This window comes from Elephantulus edwardii, unplaced genomic scaffold (genome assembly GCF_000299155.1).
Source record: "Elephantulus edwardii isolate Elephantulus edwardi_28Jun2011 unplaced genomic scaffold, EleEdw1.0 scaffold00168, whole genome shotgun sequence".
NCBI classification, from domain to species: Eukaryota; Metazoa; Chordata; class Mammalia; order Macroscelidea; family Macroscelididae; genus Elephantulus; species Elephantulus edwardii.
The window spans coordinates 7,007,613-7,012,802 of NW_006399918.1; the positions used below are offsets into that span (position 1 = coordinate 7,007,613).

Below are 5,190 nucleotides of genomic sequence, written 5' to 3' on the forward strand. Positions count from 1 at the left end.
GATAGAGAAGCTGTGGTATATTCACACAATGGAATACTATGCTGCATTGAAAAACAAGGAACTCATGCAATATTATTCAAAATGGGTGACCTTGGAGGACATTATGCTGAATGAAATATCTCAGGCACAAAAGGACAAATACTGCATGCTGCCACTGTTGTAAAACAAGACCAATATTAGGGTTGGGGGAGACTGGGAAAGATGGGTTCTATAATCTATACTGTGTTGGATCAGATGAGGGAGTAAACTGTTTAAAAGGGATATGTGATTAGGTATTTTTGTCATGACAGGAGTACAGAGCGAAGGCTGCATAGTGGAGTGGACCTGAAGGGAGGGTTTGTAAAACAATGAAAGATTTTTCTTCTACTTTTCCAAGAGGGTAGTGTACTAGAGGGAGAGGTTTGGAGGGGAGAAAAAATGCAACAGTGAATGAATGGGGTGTGGGGGGGGAAGCCTTTGATTCTTTCTCTGTCATCCTTAGTCATTGTCCAACTTTCATACATATAGCAAGTAATTGAAAGACCATGGTGTAGATGAGGCGCACCTTCGTCTTTAAAATTACATCATTGCTCTTTTTTGAGAGATCCCTGACAGCAGATTTTTCCCAGTGCAACATATCTTCTAGTACCAAGGATTTTGATCTTGGATCCAAGTAAGATTGTTGTTGTTGTTGTTGTTGTTGTTGTTATGTGCTGTCAAGTCGCTTGTGACTCATAGCAACCCTATGTACAACAGCCCTAAACCCTGCTCTCTCCAGTACCAATTGCACTGCATCTGACACACCCATTCCAATTATCCCAGTCACTGAATCAATCCACCTCATAGAGGGCCTTCCCCTCCTGCACCTGCCCTCTAACCTCCCAAGCATGATGTCCCTGTCCAAGGACTAGTCAGTCCCTCCTTACAACATGCCCAAAATATGTCAAGACGAAGCCCCAGAATCCTTGCCTCCAAGGAGCAGCCCAGTTGAACCTTCTCCAGGATTAATGTTTGTTTTCTTAGCAGTCCATGGTACCCTCAATACTCTTCTCCAGCATCACAGCTCAAAGGCATCAATTCTCTTTCTATTCTCACTAGTCACTGTCCAACTCTCTGATTCATAACAAGTGATTGCCTGTATCAGACACACCTTAGTCTCCAGAAAGACACCATTGCTCTTCAGTACTTTGGAGAGGTCCCTAACAGCAGATTTTTCCATTGCAATACGTCTTTTAATTTCCTGGCTGCTGGTGCCAAGAGTGTTGACTGTGGAGCCAAGCAGAATAAAGCTGTGAACAATCTCAATCTCTTCACCATCCATCCTGATGCTGCAATTGGTCCAGTGGTGAGAAACTTTGTCTTCTTGACATTGAGCCTCAATCCACATTGAAGGCTGCAGTCTTTGACCCTCTGCAACAAGCGCTTCAAGTCCTCCTCCATTTCAGCAAGCAGTGTTGTGTCATCTGCATAACACAGATTGTTGATAGATCTTCCACCAATCCTGACACCACACTTCTTCTCATAGGGCCCAGCCTCTCGGATAATCTGTTCTGCATACAGGTTGAAAAGGTATGGAGCTAGGACACATCCCTGGCATACACCCTTCCCAATTTTGAACCATGCAGTGTTTCCTTGCTCTGTTCTGACGCCTGCCTCTTGGTCCAAGTATACGTTTCACATTAGCACGATCAAGTGTTCTGGGATTCCCATTCTTCTCAGAGTCAGCCACAGTTTTTTATGATCCACACAGTCAAATGCCTTTGCATAATCAATGAAACACAAGTAAGATTAAATAGTTGAAAACTTCAGGTTTTCTCTCCATCATGATGTTGCCTACTGGCCTGGTGGTAAGGATTTTTCTTTCATCTTTTAAAATTTTTTATTTCATTATTTTGTGTGTATGTACCTTCGAAATGGACCTGACTGATACAGGAGATTGCTCCCCTTCTGCAGAGGAGTATCTGGTGAATCTAATCCATGAGATTTGGGATTGCAGTGCAGCTTCTTGCCACTAGGCCACCAGAGCTCCGATTTTTATTTTCTTCACGTTGAGATGCAATCCTTATTAAAAGGTGCAGTCCTTGATCTTCTACAGGGAGAGCTTCAAGTCCTCCTCACTTTCATTGAGCAAGGATAAGCAGGCTGTTGATGTGTCTTCCACCGATCCTGATGCCACATTCTTCTTCAGACTACAACTTCTCAAATAATCTATTCAGGTGAGCTCTGGTGGCCTAGTGGCAGGAAACTGTACTGCAATCCCAGAGGTGTGCGGTTCAAATCCACCAGATGTTCTGCTGAAGAAGGAGGAACAATCGCCTCCTGTACCAGTCAGATCCAATTTGACGGTACACACATAAAAAGAATAAATAAATAAATTTTAAAAAATTTAAAAAATAATCTATTCAGCATACATATTGAATGTTGTTGTTGTTAAGTGCCGTCAAGTCGCTTGCGACTCATAGCAAACCTATGTACAACAGCCCTAAACTCTTTTCTGTCCTGTGCCAATCTCATTGTCTCTGACACACTCATCCCGATTATCCCAGTCACCGAATCAATCCATCTTCTATAGGTATAGAAAAAAGATAAACCCCTGATGCACACTTTTCTTACTTTTAAACCATGCAGTGTTCCTTTGCTCTTTTGGATAGCAGTCTCTTGGTCTACATATAGGTTTCATAGAAGCACAGTTAAGTGTTCTGATATTCTCATTCTCCTCAAAGTCATAAATTTTTGTGATCTACACAGCCAAATGTCTTTGCATAGTCAATGAAACACAGATGGACACCTTCTAGTAGTCTCTTCTTTCTGCCAAGATCCATCTGACATCAGCAATGATATTCTTGGGTGCCACGATCTCTTCTAAACCTAGTTTGTATTTCTGACAGTTCTCTGTCGATGCACTGTTCTAGCAAATTTTTAATAATCTTCAGCAATGCTTTACTTGTGTGTGATAGTAATGAAATTGTTCAATAATTTCCACATTCTGTTGGACTTTTTTTCACCCACGTAGATTGACTTTTTTTTCTTTTTTAGGGTAAATAGTAATGATAGATTTATTAGACTGGTACATGCCCAGAGGGACGGACTTTCCTCCTTGGAAGGAGATAAAGTGAAAAGGCCCATATAGACAGATCTTAAAAGAGCATAATTCTCAAGCCAAATATTTTATACTAGTAAAGCTGAAATATAATTTGGTTAAAGGAATTCTTTTCAAATTTAAAGATTCTCTTAGAGTAGTAGTTTTAGAGGTTCATCCATCCTCTAATGATCCATCAAATTGTTTTTCCATAATTATGGGACTTATCAGGGGAGTTGTTGTAGTTGTATGTACTGTAGAGTCAGAACTGACCTATGCCTAACCCTCCATTGTGGTTTGTTATTTTTTTAAAAAATAAAAAAGTTTTCTACTAGTTTATTTACAAAATTAAAATATATTGTTTTTCAGAACAAATTCTTTTAATTTCCATCACCCCACTCCCATCAAATTGTATAACCCCGTGCTTAATCCTCCCTCCCCCTGCACATCTTCATCCCTCTGCTTCCGTCCTCTCTCACCCCTCTTGGGTCCTTATATTCATTCTGCAATAATGGTTTTATGCAGTATTTATCCTTGTGGGACTGAGTTCACTCAGCATAATGCCATCCAGTCCCTCCCAAGTTAGATAATAATTCACAAAATCATTGCTCCTGCGTGCTGCATAGTATTCCATTGTGTGAGTGTACCATAATTTCTCAATCCATTAGTTTGTGGTTGGACATTCTGTTTCCATGTTCTTGTGGTGGTGAGTAATGCTGCTATGAACATTGGTGTACAAATCTCAGTTTGTGCTTCAGTTCTCATTTTCACAGGGTATAGTCTAAGTAATGGAATAGCTGGGTCGTATGGAATTTCTATGTTCGGCTTCTCCCCTCCCCCCACGCCATTGCGTTTCAGAGACAGTGAATCGCTCAGGACTTGATTGTCCATCTTTCTCCCATGGAGGATCTAGTGAATTCAAACCATACATCTTTGTATTAGCAGCACAATTACTTAACACTAACAGATTACAATTCAGGTCACAACAGTCAGAATACACTTCTTTAGTCAAGACAGCCTTGCAGGCATACTTACAAGCCCTCTAAAATACACCCTGGTAGCTTCAGGCCAATGTTAAAGGCTCCTTCAATCTTGTCGCTTATGATGTCTCCCCTCCAGTAAACCTGTGCAAGGGCTCTCAACTCCTGCTCCATAGGGTGCAGTTCCAGTTATTGTCACCTCTGGTTGTTGCTGGTTTCAGTCTAGGTACATCTCTTACGAATCTCTGGCAAAGGAACATGCTATGCTCTCTGCTTCTTTCTTGTTTCCTCTATAAGCTTTTCAGTGATTGATAATCCAGGACTTTCTTACAAGATGCTTCTGAGACCACCTTGAATCGCCACTCTTTCAGGTAACAGATGAGCACGTTAGTAATTTGACCATCCAAGGACTCCTATTTCTTGTTCTTGTTATGTGCCGTCGTACCAGAACCTAAAATGAGTTTCCTGGGGGGACATTGCAAGAGAGTAGACTATCTTTCTCTCATAAAGCAGCTGGTGAACTCCATCTGCTGATTTTTCTATTAACAGTTAAAACATCATGCTACATCACTAGCATTCCCTACTAGGTGCTTTATCTCAGTCTCATTGCCTTTGAAGTTGAAACTAACTGCCAGGTAACCTTCCATTAGGTTTCAGAGGTAGTAAATCACACAAGAGGAGACTGCCCATCTTTCTCCTGCAGAGTTGCTGGTGGATTCAAACTGCTAGAGAAGCTCTGCCTTTGGGTTAGCAGCAGGGCCTGTGGACCACACCACTCGGAACTACACACTAGATTTCTGTTTGTTGTTATTACAAGTATCATTGAGTCAGAACAGACTTACAGCTAACCCTCCAATGGGTTTTCAGAGGCATTAAATCACACAGGAGATAGCCCATCTTTCTCCTGCAGAGGAACTGGTGAATTTGGACTGCCTACCTTTGGATTGGCAGCACAATTCCTTACCACAAAGCCACTAGAGCTCCTACAATACCTGCCTACAAGTGGTATACAGTCTACTTCCAAGACAAGGCAATAAATACTACCAGACAATATGGAATCAGTGTTGCTAAACTGAAAAAAAAAATTGAATGGCCTACCATTGTGGTGGTGAAGAAGAATATGAATGTACAAAAAAAAATATGAAAAAACAA

The 5,190-nt window shown here is 41.2% G+C and overlaps 1 pseudogene; it reads right to left on the reverse strand.

Moving 5' to 3' along the window:
• LOC102847111 overlaps positions 1–5,190 on the reverse strand; it is a 99,037-nt pseudogene that overhangs the window by 45,060 nt on the left and 48,787 nt on the right.